The sequence below is a fragment of the Dermochelys coriacea genome, chromosome 2 (assembly GCF_009764565.3).
Source record: "Dermochelys coriacea isolate rDerCor1 chromosome 2, rDerCor1.pri.v4, whole genome shotgun sequence".
In the NCBI taxonomy this organism is placed as follows: domain Eukaryota; kingdom Metazoa; phylum Chordata; order Testudines; family Dermochelyidae; genus Dermochelys; species Dermochelys coriacea.
The window spans coordinates 239,428,484-239,447,854 of record NC_050069.1 but is presented as its reverse complement, the minus strand read 5'-3'; the positions used below and the strand labels follow the sequence as shown (position 1 = coordinate 239,447,854).

Sequence of the window (19,371 nt, the reverse complement as noted above, 5' to 3'; positions counted from 1 at the left end):
GTCAACATCTCCCATTATTGTCAATGGGCTGCCATTTCCCTACAGTCTATCTGCATGTGGAAGTGAGGATGCCCTTAATAAAGTTGGCTGCCACCCCCTACTGTTTTCAATTTTATTTAAGCCAGCCTATAGGTAAAATGGCTGCCACTGTATGGTTCGGGGGGCTGGACAGGACATAGGGAGTGTGAGGAGCAGCAGAGACAATGTGAAGGTGCATGGGGAGAGTGACAGGAACAGGAGACATATTTAGAGTGGCAGGGGAATGGGGTGCTGGGGAGGTGGGGGGACAAGAAGGAGGAGTGGTGGTCCATAGCAGCAGGAGGGGAGTGCTGCCCAGTCTCAGTCAGAGAGAGTGGGTAGGGTAAGGTAGGGCAAGGTTCAAGGAAATGTTGCTTCTTGCAAAAGTCTAAATCAATTCCATATTGTGTTTGCTGTGACACCGCTGCTTCTATGGATGATTGCTATATCTTTAAAAGTTCTTTAGTATGTATAGTCATAACTCATCACCCTAAAAAGGAATATAAATTCTATGTGCGAGTGTGAAGCATGATACATTAATTAGGTCAGTGGTTCTCAAACTATTTACCATCCTGCCCTTCTTTTAAAAGGAAATAAACTAGGAGGGGAGAGAGTCAAGCCGGAACAGGAAATGGATGGCAGTTATCCTCACCTTATCACAGCAGTGAGGAAAGTGAAGTCTCTATCTCAGCAGTCAGGCAACGGGGCATATTTCTGTATGCATCAAAGGCTGACTTTTCAACCTACAATTATCTCATACATACTTGCAGAGGAGTATAAGGGAGTTACACAGTCAAAAGACTAAAAGCCACATGAACTTATGGTTTTAAAATCTCACTATTTTGGTGGTCAGTCTCGTGATTTTAGGGGTGGGAGGAAGAGGACTGATGTATGATTTTTGGTTGATATCTTGAGATTAACAATACTGAACTCCCTTTGACCACAGACAGAGGGTGAGAGTCCTCCCTTTGCTGAGGGTCAGCATAGAATCTTCAGTGACTTTTGAGTGGTGATTAGGCCCTAAGCATGGGAGATGGGGGACTATTTCACCCAGAAAGTGCTACTCATTTTGGCATGCTATGCCTATTCATTTTGATATGAGATTATTCCTGAGAATACTTAAAGGGTCAGATCTTTACCGCAGCCCCACCCACTCCTTTATGCCAGGTAAAAGGGCTGGAGTGGTGCAAAGAGACTAAAAGCCCCAATTTCAGCTGGGGAGGATTGTCCCAGTGTAAACACTACAGAAGACAGCCAGGAGCCCCAAATGTAGGGTGCATACAGAGGCAGGGCTGGAGGGGCATATCAGGGACAGGGCCACAAAAGGCCTCGCTACAAAGATCTTGGGCGTCACTGGGCCCAAAGGAGGCCAGGGAGGCTGCTGTAACTGAGACTACATCTCATTGTAAGTGCTACAGTGGCATAGCTGCAGCCAAACTGCTGTAGCGTTTCTATTGCAGGTGTGACAGGCTGGATCACAGAAACCCCCTTGGGACTGCAACCTGATGTGTCAAGACTACTTCGGCCCCTGCTTTCCCTGCCAGCTTAGGACTCCAGCACCCTGTCTTGCTGAGCCGAACATGCCAGTCTACTCCAACACAGACCCAGGGTCTGAACCAAGTCCCACAAACTGTAAGCTTACCTGAGAGCAGCTTACAGAAGTGTGCCTGTCTTTAACACTCGGATGCCCAACTCCCAATGGGGTCCAAACCCTAAATAAATCTGTTTTACCCTGCATAAAGCTTATACAGGGTAAACACATAAATTGTTCGCCCTCTATAACACTGATAGAGAGGTATGCACAGCTGTTTGCCCCTTCTTCCCCAGGTATTAATACATACTCTGGCTTAATTAATAAGTGAAAAAAGTGATTTTATAAAATACAGAAAGTAGGATTTAAGTGGTTCCAAATAGTAACCAACAGAACAAAGTGAATTACCAAGCAAAATAAAATAAAATACACAAATCTAAGCTTAATACAGAAATAAAACTGAATACAGATAAAAACCTCACCAGTTCCAGTAAGCTTTCTTTTACAGACTAGTCTCCTTCTACTCTGGGTCCAGCAATCACTCACACACCCCTGTAGTTACTGTCCTTTGTTCCAGTTTCTTTGAGGTATCTTTGGGGGTGTAGAGGCTCTCTCTATAGCCAGCTGAAGACAAAATGGAGGGGTCTCCCAGGGATTTAAATAGACTTTCTCTTGTGAGTGGAGACCCCCTCCTCTCTCCTATGCAAAGTCCAGCTACAAAGGGAGTTTTGGAGTCACCTGGGCAAGTGACATGTCCATGCATGACTGAGTTCCTTACCAGCCAAGCCACATTCCTGGGAAAGCCCAAATGTGGATTGGCATCTCCATGTTCATTGTTGGTTTACGGGCTTCTTGATTGGGCACTTACTGAGAATAATCTTTTCTGAGCCCTGGTCTAAACTAGGCATTGAGGTCGAATTTAGCAGCGTTAAATCGATGTAACCCTGCACCCGTCCACATGACGAAGCCCTTTTTTTTTACTTAAAGGGATCTTAAAATCGATTTCCTTACTCCACCCCCAACAAGGGGATTAGTGCTGAAATCTGTTTTGCTGGGTCGAATTTGGGGTACTGTGGATGCAATTAGATGGTATTGGCCTCCGGGAGCTATCCCAGAGTGCTCCATTGTGACCGCTCTGGACAGCACTCTCAACTCAGATGCACTGACCAGGTAGACAGGAAAAGGCCCGCGAACTTTCGAATTTCAATTTCCTGTTTGGCCTGTGTGGCAAGCTGCAGGTGACCATGCAGAGCTCATCAGCAGAGGTGACCATGATGGAGTCCCAAAATCGCAAAAGAGCTCCAGCATGGACTGAACGGGAGGTACGGGATCTGATCGCTGTATGGGGAGAGGAATCCGTGCTATCAGAACTACGTTCCAGTTTTCGAAATGCCAAAACATTTGTCAAAATCTCCCAGGGCATGAAGGACAGAGGCCATAACAGGGACCTGAAGCAGTGCCGCATGAAACTTAGGGAGCTGAGGCAAGCCTACCAGAAAACCAGAGAGATGAACGGCTGCTCCGGGTCAGAGCCCCAAACATGCCCCTTCTATGATGAGCTGCATGCCATTTTAGGGGGTTCAGCCACCACTACCCCAGCCATGTTGTTTGACTCCTTCAATGGAGATGGAGGCAACACGGAAGCAGGTTTTGGGGACGAGGAAGACGATGATGATGAGGTTGTAGATAGCTCACAGCAAACAAGCGGAGAAACCGGTTTTCCCAATAGCCAGGAACTGTTTCTCACCCTGGACCTGGAGCCAGTACCCCCTGAACCCATCCAAGGCTGCCTCCCGGACCCACCGGGGGAGAAGGGACCTCTGGTGAGTGTACCTTTTAAAATACTATACAAGGTTTAAAAGCCAGCATGTTTAATGATTAATTTGCCCTGGCATTCCTGGCTCTCCTGGATATACTCCCAAAGCCTTTGCAAAAGGTTTCTGGGGAGGGCAGCCTTATTCCATTCACCATGGTAGGACACTTTACCACTCCAGGCCAGTAGCACGTACTCGGGAATCATTGTAGAACAAAGCATTGCAGTGTATGATTGCTGGTGTTCAAACAACATCCGTTCTTTATCTCCCTATATTATCTTCAGGAGAGTGATATCATTCATGGTCACCTGGTTGAAATAGGGGGACATTCAGAGGTGCCTGTTCCTGCTGGGCTGTTTGCCTATGGCTGAACAGAAATGTTCCCCGCTGTTAGCCACACGGTGGGGGGAGGCAAAATGCGACCTTGGAACGAAAGCACATGTGCTGTTTATGTAATGTTAACAGCAAGGTTTACCGTCAAAGAGTGTACCCATTGTTCTATAAAATGTGTCTTTTCAAATACCATTATCCCTTTTTTTTTCTACACCAGCTGCATGTGTTTCAAGGATCACAGGATCTTCTCCTTCCCAGAGGCCAGCGAAGATTAGAAGGTGAAAAAAACACACTCACGATGAAATGTTCTCTGAGCTCATGCTGTCCTCCCACACCGACAGAGCACAGACGAATGCATGGAGGCAGACAATGTCAGAGTGAAGGAAAGCACAAAATGACCAGGAGGAGAGGTGGCGGGCTGAAGAGAGTAAGTGGCGGGCTGAAGAGAGGGCCGAAGCTGAAAGGTGGCGGCAGCGTGATGAGAGGAGGCAGGATTCAATGCTGAGGCTGCTGGAGGATCAAACTAATATGCTCCAGCGTATGGTTGAGCTGCAGGAAAGGCAGCAGGAGCACAGACCGCTGCTACAGCCCCTGTGTAACCAACCGCCCTCCTCCCCAAGTTCCATAGCCTCCTCACCCAAACACCCAAGAACATGGTGGGGGGGCCTCCGGCCACTCCACCCCAGAGGATTACCCAAGTAACAGAAGGCTGGCATTCAATAAATTTTAAAAACTTTTAAAGTGCTGTGTGGCCTTGTCCTTCCCTCCTCCACCACCCCTCCTGGGCTACCTTGGTAATTATCCCCCTATTTGTGTGATGAATTAATAAAGAATGCATGAATGTGAAGCAACAATGACTTTATTGCCTCTGCAAGCGGTGATCGAAGGGAGGTGGGGAGGGTGGTTAGCTTACAGGGGAGTAGAGTGACCACGGGGTAAGGGGTTTCATCAAGGAGAAACAAACAGAAGTTTCACACCATAGCCTGGCCAGCCATGAAACTGGTTTTCAAAGCTTCTCTGATGTTCACCGCACCCTCCTGTGCTCTTCTAACCACCCTGGTGTCTAGCTGTGCGTAACCAGCAGCCAGGCGATTTGCCTCAACCTCCCACACCGCCATAAATGTCTCCCCTTACTCTCACAGATATTGTGGAGCGCACAGCAAGCAGTAATAACAGTGGGAATATTGGTTTCGCTGAGGTCTAACCGAGTCAGTAAACTGCGCCAGCGTGCTTTTAAACATCCAAATGCACATTCTACCACCATTCTGCACTTGCTCAGCCTATAGTTGAACAGCTCCTGACTATTGTCCAGGTTCCCTGTGTATGGCTTCATGAGCCATGGCATTAAGGGGTAGGCTGGGTCCCCAAGGATAACTATAGGCATTTCAACATCCCCAACCATTATTTTCTCATCTGGGAAGAAAGTCCCTTCCTGCAGCTTTTGAAACAGACCAGAGTTCCTGAAGATGCGAACATCATGTACCTTTCCCGGCCTTCCCACATTGATGTTGGTGAAACGTCCCTTGTGATCCACCAGTGCTTGCAGCACTATTGAAAAGTACCCCTTGCGGTTTATGTACTCGCTGGCTTGGTGCTCCGGTGCCAAGATAGGGATATGGGTTCCATCTATGGCCCCACCACAGTTAGGGAATCCCATTGCAGCAAAGCTATTCACTATGACCTGCACATTTCCCAGGGTCACTACCCTTGATATCAGCAGATCTTTGATTGCGTTGGCTACTTGCATCATAGCAGCCCCCACAGTAGATTTGCCCACTCCAAATTGATTCCCGACTGACTGGTAGCTGTCTGGCGTTGCAAGCTTCCACAGGGCTATTGCCACTCGCTTCTCAACTGTGAGAGCTGCTCTCATCTTGGTATTCTTGCGCCTCAGGACAGGGGAAAGCAAGTCACAAAGTTCCATGAAAGTGCCCTTATGCATGCAAAAGTTTCGCCTCTACTGGGAATCATCCCAGACCTGCAACACTATGCGGTCCCACCAGTCTGTGCTTGTTTCCCGAGCCCAGAATCGGTGTTCCACCGCATGAACCTGCCCCATTAGCACCATGATGTCCACATAGCCAGGGCCCGTGCTTTGAGAGAAGTCTGTGTCCATGTCCTCATCACTCTCGTCACTGCACTGACGTTGCCTACTCACCCAGTTTCGCTTTGCCAGGTTCTGGTGCTGCATATACTGCTGGATAATGCATGTGGTGTTTAATGTGCTCCTAATTGCCAAAGTGTTCTGAGCGGGCTCCATGCTTGCCGTGGTATGGCGTCTGCACAGAAAAAAGGCGCAGAACGATTGCCTGCTGTTGCCCTGACGGAGGGGCGACTGATGACATGGCTTACAGGGTTGGCTTACAGGGAATTAAAATCAACAAAGGGGGTGGCTTTGCGAGAAATTGAATGGCCGCCTCAAGGATAGAACTCAAAACCTCAAGGCTAGAACTCAAAACTGGGTTTAGCAGGACATTGATTTTCTTCAGTAGGGTTTGACTTCCAATTTTTAAAAGTCTTCGTCTCTAACTGCCTCTTTTGCTCTGTTGTTTGGGAGGTTAGCTCCCATTTAAATACCTAAATAAAAGCTGGATTTCAGAAGTGGTCAGCCTCACAGTAGCTACTGTTGTGGCCTTTTTATCACAGATTTTCAAATGAATCTGGCATCCAACATGCACCTGGCTCTTTTGAAAACCCGATCACTTATTTTGGTGCCTAAATGGGAGTTGATGTGAAAATTTGTCCCTGAATGTCTTGGACACTTTGGGTGAGATTCTGTGCGGTGCCTCTGAGACGGTACAGAACTCACAGCCCAGAGGGAGCTAAGGACTGGAGAGCTCTCTATATAATAGTCCTCTGGTCTAGTCTAAGGCATGGTCTACACTCAAAAATTAGATTGACCTAGCTATGGTGTTCAAGCCTGTAAAAAATTTCAAGCCCTGAGTGCTGTGGTTAGGTTGAACTAACACCCAGGGTGGATGCAGGTAGGCCAATGGAAGAATTCTTCTGTCAACCTAGCTACCACCTCTTGGAGAGCAGGATTAACTATAGTGTTAGAAAACCCCTTTCTGCTGATGTCAGAAATGCCTACTGTGATGGTGCCCCCCATAAGGTTTTATGGAAATATACTTATGAATGTATACCTGACATAAGTAAAATGTGTTTTATGATACATACGCCATGTAACATATGATCTATGGTTATGATCTACTGAATCTATTCATCCTATTTGTATGCATGTATCATTTTTGTATTTGAAGTTATGAATATTGGCTGCATACTTGTTTGATTCTGAGTAGGTTTTAGTGAAGCAGTTGGTCAGCTTCCTGAGGGTATGTCTACACTACGAAATTAGGTCGACTTTATAGAAATTGGTTTTGTAGAAAGCGTTTTTATACAGTCGAGTGTGTGTGTTCCCACACAAATGCTCTAAGTGTATGTAGTCGGCGGACTGTGTCCACAGTACTGAGGCAATTGTCGACTTCCGGAGATTTGCACTGTGGGTAGCTATCCACAGTTCCCACAGTCTCCACCGTCCATTTGAATTCTGGGTAGAAATCCCAGTGCCTGATGGGGCTAAAACATTGTCGCGGGCGGTTCTGGGTACATATCATCAGGCCCCCGTTCCCTCCCTCCCTCCGTAAAAGCAAGGGCAGACAATCGTTTTGCGCCTTTTTTCTTGAGTTACCTGTGCAGACGCCATACCACGGCATGCATGGAGCCCGCTCAGCCAACCATCATCGTATGTCTCCTGGGTGCTGGCGGATGTGGTACTGCATTGCAACACAGCAGCAGTTTATTGCCTTTTGGCAGCAGACAGTGCAGTATGACTGGTAGCCGTAATCGATGTAGTCCTGGGTGCTCTTTTAACCGGGCGCCTGGGCAAACATGGGAGTGACTCAGCCAGGTCATTTCCCTTGTTTCATTTCATGGCGATTGAGTCCTACTGGCAATGCTAAAAAAGAATTACATAAGTTCATGGAGGCTAGGTCCATCTGTCCATTAGACAAGATGGTCAGGGATGCAACTCTATGCTCTGGGTGTTCCTAAACCTCTGACTGTCAGAAGCTGGGACTGGATAACAGGGGATGGATTATTCAGTAAATTGCCCTGTTCTGTTAATTCCCTTTGAAGCATGTGGCTCTGGCCACTGTCGGAAGACAGGATACTAGGCTAGATGGAGCATTTGTCTGAGTAGTATGGCCATTCTTATGAGCTATTTTGAAAAGCTGGTGCTTATTTGATACATTTAAGAGTATTTGACACATGCCAGCACAGCACAGAGGATTCTTAAAAGCAATTAAGGTCTGTACATACAATTGTATGGAAGCTATTCCATATATTATCTCATAACATAACAACTGCAAACAACCACTAAAATACTTTTCTTTCAGAATTAAATTTAAATGAATGTTTAAGTATTACTATCTCGATTCAATTTTAAAAAGTCACATGGGCAGACACCGATCTTTTCTGCAAGACAAAATAGGCACAGCGCATGAATGATCAATGAGCAGGGGCTAGTAGATACAGCTGTTTGGAAAGCAGCCTTTGCATTCTGCAGGAAATTTCAACTTTTTGATATATGTTCTTGTTCTGAACTGGAACAAAAAGTTGAAATGTCAAAATATTTCAGAATAGAAATTTTGAAAAAAAATTATTTGGAACCATTAAAATGTTGTGATAATGTAAAAACCTTTCATTGTGATTATATAGAAACAATATTATATATAATCATAATATTAAGTTTATTATAACATACAAGTCAAAGTGAAAAATGATAATGTTGAAACAAAACATTTTACGCTATCAAAATGAAATATGTTTATATCAAAAAGACAAGAAACCTGAAATGACTCGTTTTGACATTTTTCTGTGGAAAATGTCTACAAAATCTTGCAAAACATTTAAATTTTGACAAAACTGAAGTTTCCAACAGAAAACTGTTCTGTGAAAAATGTTTTGAACAGCCCTACTGGTGGTTTGGCCTCCACCAGAGAGGTCAGGCCCCTTCACCCGACTCTAAGAGAAGTTCATGGAGCACTGCCTTCCCCAGGACAGTCAATATGTCAGTCCAGCATGCTCCCAACTGGAGTTCGGAAGGAACTGTATCAGAGTCTGGTTCACAGAGATGCTAAGCACTTGCAGCTCTCCTTGATTCCAATGTTATGGGTGCTGAGCACTTTTTGAAAATCAGTGCCTATGTATTCAACTGTGGATTCATGCATTTTTACAAATGGCCAAGTGCGAAAAGACTCCATTTACATGGAGCAACCAAGTGGATAGTGACAGTTTCATCCAGAAACTATTCATAGATCTATATTGCAAGTAGAAGTTTTTCTTGGGGTAATTATTACCTTCTTGTCTGCTCTGTGCTTGCATGTGACTGGGTGATGCCAGAAGATGGAGATGAAAAAAATCTCCTCTCTTCCCCCAGCATTTTTTTTTTCAAATTTATTTTTATTTAGCAGTCATAGCTCTCACTCCTGGAATCAGCAGTCACATATATCAATGTCACGTTCTGGGTTGCAATTCAGACAAGTAAGGAGTTGTGTCACCATCCATCCCTCAACCTTGGGTACTTCAGAATGCTTTGCTCTTGTAGCTCCCAGCCTGGGCCGCTCACAGCCTACCAGCATGCAGGTCAGACCCTGAATGTCCATATATAGCTGCAGCCCTGGTCCAACAGCTCTCACCCCAGCAATCTGCAGCAACACACCAGTCATACTCTGCCTTCCATCAGCCTTGGTTACTACTTGCAGAGTGACCCCAACATACTCTCAATCCCGAATTTTCCCCAAAAGTGTGTTCTGCATTGTCCAACCCTCTCCTGGACAGTTCAAATAGTCAAGGTTAATCGCCCCTGTAAAGGGTCGATATTCAATAGTTTGCTACTTTAACTGAAGTTACCAAACAGTTCACTTTAAACGCAGCACTGGGTTGGTTTTGATTAAAAAATATAACAAAACAAAAGAAGATAGAACTTTAGGTAAACTCAAGTATAAGAAATAAAGTTAGAAATGGTTATAAGCAAATAAAAGTGAAAACACCTGTCTAGAAGTCTAAAACTTTATCTACCAAGTTTCAGTTCAAGGCTTTTTTTAAGACGGCCTTGCTCCCCAGAGTCTTCCAGCAACATGGTAATTGACACTTTCCTTGGTCAGGATCTCTTCCAGAAGCCTGAGGGCACTGATTCCTGTGTCTTCTTAGGTGAAAGGGAGATATTGGAGTTCTCTGGCCCTTTCTATTATAGTCCAGTGAACCTTTGAAGTGGATTCTTCTGAGGGTTACCTTTCAAAGTAAAGTTTATACAAGCAGTAAAGAAGGCAATATGGAATCTGGTGATGAAGGAGCCTTCATGCTCTTTCTTCCCTCACTTGTGTTTGCTGAAATGTAAATTTGCTTTGTCTCCTGCCATTTCCTCCTACTGCTGTCTTGATGACCCTGTTTGCTACTTATATGTAAACTGAGGTAAAACACATATTCCTTTGTTTAGGATAGACCTGTTTAATAACTTTTGCCCAAGCAGGGCTGTGTAGTTTTGAACATGTGCTAATAACATCATACATGAGGATTTCATAACTTTACACATAATACTGCTTCATATATTTCACCATGATATTATTAACCAGAGAATTATTAGTTTTCAAATGATACGTCAGAAGGCATATTTTTGACAAAGATTATTACAATAGAGCATCAGGTGTGAATACAGGAGTGCTTTCGATCACAATCAGACCCGCATTTATGTTCCTTTAGTTATAGAACAACATTAATCCCTTCAGTCACACAGCAGATATCCATCATTCCAAAATCTGTCTCCAGCGAGATTTCTCATGACTCCAGCTACAACACTAACTTTAATTATTCATTTGGCATGAAAATCAGACATGGATGAAATGACAAAAGCAGAGAGACACAGAGCCCCGTGAATGAGAGCATGTGATAGGCTAGGCCTTTTTCTGAGAGTCACATTGGGGCAGCTTCAGAGTCTATTCGCCTTCCAGAGTCCTTTCCCCACTTGGGAACCTTACTCCATCCTCTCCAGTTCTCAGGTGTGTGGTGGGGAGTGGGGCGATCTTCCACTTAAGGAAATGTTCACTCTCTGAGTCTCTTATAAAAGTGTAGTTTGTTTATGGAGGGTCCAGCACAGGGGTCTTTAACCCCTGTCCCATAGTGATAATTTTGTCCCAGGTCTATTAAGTTCTTGTGGGTGGTGGAGGCTCGTCAACTTAGCTGTTTTTCTCTCAGCAACTCTGTAGCAAGTCAGCTTTCCTCCTGAGGAAAGCTTTCCTCCTGGTTGCCACTCTTTCCTGCATCAAACTCTCCTTTTTAAGCTTGGTCCTCCAGCTGGTTATTTAGTACTGGTTTAACCCAGAGGAGCTCATTAGTCTTCTCCTGATTGTGATGGGGGCATGCTTTATCCCAGGGTATAACACGGTTTGTCACATGCCACAGTAGGGCAACAATCATCTAATGTTTTAGGCCCAGATAAATGGCATTGACAATTAAATAAACTACTTAACCATATAATGTAGGGAAGGTTGGGGACATTTCCATGCAATCACATGATGTTAATACCTAGTTTAATATTTGTGAGTCAGTGCTCTTAGTCAGGTCCCGGGGACCAGCTCAAAAAACATCATGTAATTGACATCCTTGCCCTTCCAGCAGAAAGCTCACCAACTCTATGAACATGGACAATGAACAGCCAACTCACTGAAACAGGTCAGAATTGAGGCATCTGGATGAACCTGTGATGCTACCACTGCCCATGCTATAGCATCTATTCTGTAGATATGCAGGCAGCATCATTTTCTAGTCGTGTCAGTAAACCCTAGCATGAGACAGCAAACTCACAAAGAACATTAAACAAGTCGTGTGACATTCTAAAACAAAAAAACACGTAAGGTGGGTGCTGAGCACCAGGCAGTATAGGGACATGAACGACACTGGAGAAATTTCACACATTTCGGTATCAATAACAGTCTGAACATGGAGGGCATTTGATGCAGTCACAAATATGTGCAAGAATTCAGAAATAAAGGAAAACAAGTTCATACAAATTGGGTAGTTGGACCATGTTAAATTCCATCATCACAGGGCCACATTACTGCAAGAGACTAAATTAAGAGTAATTTCAGTGAAATCAGTGGAATTAATCTGGAATTATATCAACGCAACTAAGAGGAGATTAAGACCTGTATCTTATAAAGGTGAAGATACTGATCAATAACTAAAGTAATTGTAACCAAAAGTGAAAATCCAAGCTATGAAGAAACAAGATCTAAAAACCAAAAGTAGTGTATAATCAACCACATATAAGCATAACGAGGAAGAGACAGTTCAAGAAAGTAACACGATAATACACAAACAGGGAAAGTGAATGGAAGAATCTTGGATTTTACACTGGGAAGGAAGGGATAGGAAAATGAAAAAGGCATTGACATCCTGAAAGAAAAAGAAGGATGATGATGTCAAGGAGTCTCTTAAACAGAAATGTGAGCATAAGAAATGAAGAGATGCACAAGAATAGATTAAGGGAAATTGTATAAATAAATAGCTGAATGGCACAAACAAAAGGAATCGACAGCAGTGTGAGCAAAGCCTTACTCTAGAGAGAGAGTTCTTTCATAATTAAAGATAAGAATAGGAAGCAAAACAACATGACAGAAGTGAAAAAAAATCAGCGAGTTGGGATGAATACACACCACTGTTTCAGACAGCACTCCCATGCCTCACATACACCAATTCATTTATAAGACAAAAAGAAAAGGAGTACCCGTGGCACCTTAGAGACTAACAAATTTATTAGAGCATAAGCTTTCGTGAGCTACAGCTCACTTCATCGGATGCATTACGGCTGCTACTCTGAAACCTGTCATTTATAAGACAGACAGCAATGAGGTGACTTAAAAAGTAGCTAAAATAGCTGTTAATAGTGGATGTAGCTATTAGCAGTGGATCAGGTCACATGGTGAAAATAAGAGACTACAGTCTAGTGACATGGTCTTATTAATTTTGCTTAACTCTTGCACGTTAACTTCATCTACACAGATGGACTTATGTTCTTACACTACTCTGGGCAGACATGTAGAAACATCAAGGAACAGGTTTGTATCCTTTTTAAGCAAGGTATCTTTTTATTTTAGGTTATATTAATATAATGATGTCCATTTAGAACAACAACATTTTTTAAAAACCTGCACACCAAGAGCAGAAAGAGGCTGATGTTCTAGCAGTGCATCTGAGAGAGAGCACGTTACACCAGTGGTCTGTAGTTTACACTCACTCACTGGGTGTAGGGCAAGATGCGGATGTTAACCTGAAAGCCTGGGGTCCTGGCTACCTTAGACACTACCTTCTCATGGGATTTTTCACCTCACAGTAGGTAAGTCAAAGGGAATATCCCATACTTGGTTGTGACAAATGTTATGGCTCTCATGCAAGCTGATGTCGCTATCTGTCTGAATTTGGAGATAATACATGCTGTCTGGTGATATGTTTTACTATTGCTCTGCTCTTTGGTCAGAGCTCTCTAGCTGACCTCCACTCATTAACTTACTTACACACACACCATGGTCACATTATGGGGGTTCTAGTGACTCCCCTAGTCTGCACTTCTGTATCCAGAGTGATCAAAATAAAAATTTGCTCATAAACTGATAAAAATCCACTTCTGTATCTAGTATGACTAAAATGGACATATTCAAAAGAAAATATACAATTTTCATGTTTCTTTACAAAGGAGATTCATAAAGGGAATTTCTCCAGTAAATGCTGGCAATTAATTTGAAATGGGACCTAGGACAGATAAACTTCAGAAGGCATATCTCACATTTTCCATAAATCTCTCACTGGTAATTGTAAAAACAGACCAAGATAAATTGGGCAGACACCTAATAAGTCCCATAATACTTCTGAGTGTGTCATAGTTATTCTCCTATAGAGATATAGCTGCATATCCTCCTAATCAGCTTGAACTTTGCATGTTCTTACATTTACCCGGGTCATAGCTATTAGTTCTTCTCATATCATTATTTGAAGTAGCTGCAATTCTTTTTTAGACTAAGATATCTACAGATCATCCCCTGCTCTCCTGTCAAATTTCCCCAGCGCTTCCAAACAACTACACATACAATTAAGAACTCCAGCTTTCTGACATGCAGAGGATCCCTCCCCATTCCAGGGAGGAAAGGTCACATTTTTTCTGTTGTGTAACCAAAAGTTATAGATTTGTTCATTCCTGAGGAACTGACATACAAATAGATTAAGCTGCCTGAACTAGCTTCCCCCTAATCATTCCACTGCCATATCTCACGGGTCCTGGCTCTCAGAGGTTACTTTATTATTTGTTTCTACTAGCATTCTGTGACAGGGCCTGTCTCTATGGTACTCCTCATGGTGCAGTGTGGCACTGCTTATCCTGTTTCAGGGTCTCCAGTGGCCAATCCCCACCTCTGTCCAATCCACTGGTGCTTCAGCCCTCCAGCTAAGACATATCAGTCCCACCCTTTCCACGGTATTCAAAAAGTCCAAAAGTACAAGAAAATTAAGAACTCAAAACAGAGTCCTCCAATATGTCTTCAGTGAGACCCCACCCTTCTGCTAAGGGCCTGTCTTCAAATAGCCACTTCTTTGGTTGGTCTCCCTGCACCCGAACATCCTATGCACCAGGAGACTAGGCCAGCCAGCAAGCTGTCTTCGAGTCTTGGCTATAACCAGGTATCTCTCACTGAGAGAGAAGCAGAACTCTCCTCTCCTTCCCAGTCAGTCCTGAACTGTGCTAGGCCTTCTCCTTTTAACTCCCCTCTACACACTTGAGATCTGCTGCAGCTGTAGCAGGGTGGGGCTAACTGGGGTCAAAGGCCCTCATTAACCTACTCCTTGCCAGTGTAGGGCCTATATGCCCAATCACACACGCACAGTACATAGCACTATACAGATGCCCCCCACAAAAAAAGGCTCAGTCCCTCCCCCAAGAACTTACAGTCATGTGGTAACCTATCCAGCCAAATCACACACAATGAATAATTGCCTAGTTGTTCAAAGATAAGCGATTAATTTCCCATGACACCCAGGCCCTTGGCTGACACACCTGATGCTTCACCTTCTAAGCCTGGGGTGCAGAAGGAGGAAAGAAAGTTGCATCTAATTTTCTCCAGGACAATATTTTGATTAGAAGAATTTCCTGGGTGAGAGAAATCATTTTATCATACACTCAGCAAGAATCATAGAATACCAGGGTTGGAAGGGTCCTCAGGAGATCATCTAGTCCAACCCCCTGCTCAAAGCAAGACCAATCCCCAATTTTTGCCCCAGATCCCAAATGGCCCCCTCAAAGATTGAACTCACAACCCTGGGTTTAGGTGGCCAATGCTCAAACCACTGAGCTAACCCTCCCTACAAATCTTTTGTATTTAAAATCAGAGGTCCTGGTTCTCCTTTCAGTTAGAACAAATTTACATTAGTGAGACAGGGGAATCACACCCCAAATTTTAAATGATCAGTCTCCTACATTGCAGTCACCAGAGCATAGAAAAGTGATATTTAGGCCACTGCCTTTATTGTGAGTACATTTCAGAAGCTGCCAGCCTTTTTCCATCCTCCTATAAAATCTATCAGGAGAAAAGTGCTATTTGACACTCATAGAAGAAATTTTCCCACGTCGTTGGGCAGCGACAGGTGTAATCAGATATTTCCTATGTATGCTGCAGTTACCATTTTTAATTTCCTAGAGGCAATGTACCCTTTTCCCTTATGCCCAAGTTGCCTGCATGGCTGGGTGATGGGTTGTTGCCATGCCACCAACCAGCCACTGATCTTTTTTGAGACCAAATATGTACTATGATTGATTATCTTTAATATTAAATTAAATATTATTTAATATTAAACTAGCGATGCCATTTATCCACATGCCAGGCATGGACCATACAGCTTATCCATGATCCCTTTTGTTGACATTAGCCTGACTTGGGCTGACCATATTCTCAAGAACTGCTCAGCTTCGCCTTAGCCAACACTGGCACACAAGAAAATCACACTTTATTCACTATAACGCCTTGGGATCTCAGCTCTCTGAAACAGTAACTTTTTAATGTTTTCCCTAGGTTTCCTGTAAGTTTTCCTATTCTAACATTACAGAAACAACTGTATGAAAGCAGGCAAGATCCGGAATCTTCCGCAACCACTAGAACCTTTAGCAACCACAGTATCTATCCATCTAGGTGATTATATATACCTCATCAACGCAGCATGTGCCTGACCAAGAGCCTCGAGGTTGTAGAGTCTTTCCACTGACTTCACTAGGCTTTGGATCTGAGTAGTGTACAATATTAGTGACTGTATCCTCAATACTCCAGAGAAGTAAAAAGCATTATTAAGTTTATACAATAAGCATCTTTATACCAGTATAGTTGCAGCCACACTAGGGACTTGTACTGCTTTAATTATATCTGGTTCTAAACTATATAGTTATAGTGGTACATAAACTGTGTGTAGACAAGCTCTTAAGCTGTAATGTTTTTGAGGCAGAGACTGTGTCTTCCTATTCCCAGAACAGTGCCTGTGCCTGTGGGTACTACCATAATACAGACAAGTAAAAATGGTCCCTTCCACTCTCTCACTCTTTTGGGAGGCTGGGAAGATCTTGGGTGGGAGGCGAATATAGAAAGCAGAATTGCTCTTCCTCTTCCTTCTTCCTTCCTTCACCCTCCATTAGCCTCTCACAAAAGTCTCTGCTGGCACCTCTTTCCGTTTTTGTCAGAGTAGCTCACCATTTCCATTCAGATGGGTTTCTTCTCCAGCTCCTGCAGCTCTTTTTTAGGGTGGGGAGAAAGGAGGCTACAGGCCAAATTTGAAAATGCACAGATGCAACTTCAGAGCCAAGAAATACAAGATTCTCCCACCCTATGGATAACAACATAGTTAGCAATAGAATCCATGCTTTGTCATAAAAGTGTGGGACAATGCTGTCACGGGTTCCCCCCAGGGTGCCACCTGGAACTGGGGTACCACTGAGCCCTCTGACCCTCTAGCCTGGGCTCCCTCTCACACTGTGCTGCTGTGACAAGCTGCACAGCCCTCCAGTCTGCACTTTCACCAGCATACATACAGGTAGTGACATACCCAGCTGCAGTTACATGCAGGCTCTCTGACCAGCCCCTGCATAGGGAGGCTACAGCTAAGGCAACTCTCAGCTACCCAAGCTCACACCCACCTCTGGAGTATAAACCCAAAATCATACCATCTTGCGCTGCACAGGGAAGTGTACAGTGTAAGCCAGCGGTTCTCAAACTGTGGGTTAGGACCTTAAAGTGGGTCATGATCCCATTTTATTGGGGTTGCCAGGGCTGGTTTAGACTTCAGCCCTTGGCAGCATGGCTCAGGTTACAGCCCTGGCTTCGGCTTGGGGCTTAGTTCCCAGCCCAGTCTGTGGAAAAATACTGACATCCCAAGATGGAGTCAAGTGACATGTGGTATCATCACATATCCTTGTAGAGTCATAGTAATTATTACTTGGAGGCTGTCTATAGTGTTCACAGGAAGGATCCCCAGGTGGGAGATAAGCTTCTGCTAAGGCCTATTGTTTTTTCCTAATGGCCCATTGCCCTGAATAGGCCCTTCCCCACACACTAGCTAGACTGAAAGCATCTTATGTGGGCATTACTACATGTGAAATATGGATACATAGTCAATATTAATAACTTCAGATACAATAATGATACATACATATAAATAGGCTAATAATATTCAGAAAATCATAACTTTTCCAATGACACCTCACATGACTTATTTTGCATACAATACAATTATGTTACAATCCTAGCATCATAATATCACTGTGAAGAATATGGGTTGCAGTGTCACAGATGCACTTCTTTGACCAAGTCTTTCCACAGTAGCCCCACCAAAACCACACTTAAAACATAAACTGCATGCAGAGCAGAGAGAGGAGGAGAGATATACAGGCATCGTCTTGTGTAAGCTGTCCCAATATCACAGTGATGGGTATGGGATAAGAACCAAAATAGATTAGATTGGGTAAACCGGATGGATCCTTTCTGGGTAATGCTGTAATAGAAGGCCCAAGCATTCTCTCCCACACTGAAACACATTTGAAGCATTATTAGTTCCCACTAAGATTTCTGATCAGGAATCTGCAGGGTCACATGATGCAATGAAGGATGGCTAGTCCCCAATCCCAGCCCTATATGCCCGCACCAAAACCTGCAGACCTTCTTCCTCAGGACACCGCAAGACAGAGAGGCTTCCACAAGATTCTCATGAAGGGGAACAATACTGCAGATATGCAGCTCCCCATCTTTCATGCCTTACAAGAGGAAGGCACTGGATTTCTGTCCCCTCCATTCACAGGAGTGAAGGGGACAATCCAGCCTCTAAATGCTAGAATTATAGGCAGCATCAATCCAATCCAAGAAGTTATTTATAACTCAAAACAAAATGACAAGGGGCATACATTGAAATGAAAGAAAGATTCAGAGCGGATGTCCAAAAGCTCTTTTCATGCAGAGCAATATGAATGTGCAGAACAGCCTACAAGGCAGGACTGTGTTGTGTCTAGGGTGACCAGATGTCCTGATTTTATAGGGACAGTCCCAATTTTTGGGTCTTTTTCTGATATAGGCTCCGATTACCCCCACCCCCGTCCCGATTTTTCACATTTGCTGTCTGGTCACCCTAGTTGTGTCAAACCATCGGGATCACATAATGACCAGTGTGACAGCATCATGCAGGCAACGGAGTAAGGAACAAAAGAGAGGAATGAATCTTGCTTGCTAGATTAGAAAGGAGGCTATTGGGATTGGACCCAAGTCTTATTTCTACAATCTGTACTGCACTCAGCACATTTTCAACAAAACTATAACAGTAACAATCACTAGCACTATCAGTCCTGCATTGTAAATTTCTCTGTGAAGAGGCTGTCACTTCTGCCAGTTACACTGGTGAATCCACTATATTCAGTCGCTCCATCTGCCACATTTGCTAGATCCACTGGCTCTAACGTGTGCTCACATCACCCTTTGTTCTGGACCCCATTCCTCCATTGGCTGAAAATGCCACCTCCACCAATTACACCAAACATGAGTTTTGTTACAAAATGACACTATTGCACATACTTGCCATATGAGGTGGAGCAGTTCTCCTAGTTCAATACGCGCTCCTTATGCTTCCAGTGTCTACAAGGAATTCAAAACTCTCCTTACTGTTGCTGTTACTGCGAGACCAGTTCCACAATAAATGCATATTTCCAGTGCTGGAAGAGATGCACTTTGCCAGCAAGAGTTTTTAAACACTGCATGCATATAATTGTATTTAATGGAATTAAAAAGGCAGATCCTCAGCTGTTGTAAATTGGAGTAGCTCCACTGACGGCAATGGAGCGCATACCGATTTGCACCAGCTGAAGCTCTGGCCCAAAGGGTTTAATCAAAGGGCATCTGAACACCATCCCATAAACCCAATACAAAACATGAAAACTAAGAGACCAGTTCCTACTAATAAAAAGAATAAGGAAGGGAAGGGGGTGGCAAACAGTAAAACAAGAAAGCGAGGAGGTAGCTAAAACAGGGTTGAGGATAAGTCTGCTGAAATAAATGGGACTTGCAGCACCCTCTATAGACAGCCAACAAGAGACAGTGATGAAACTTGTCT

General features: G+C 43.9%; 1 long non-coding RNA gene across 1 annotated transcript in view; it reads right to left on the bottom strand.

The window, feature by feature from the left end:
• LOC122459031 overlaps positions 1 to 18,955 on the bottom strand; it is a 68,122-nt gene extending 49,167 nt beyond the window's left edge. Inside the window, exon 1 of the long non-coding RNA XR_006279450.1 lies at positions 18,837 to 18,955. This is a non-coding gene — a long non-coding RNA (uncharacterized LOC122459031). The remainder of the gene's footprint in view (positions 1 to 18,836) is intronic.
• Between the last annotated feature and the right edge of the window lie 416 nt (positions 18,956 to 19,371).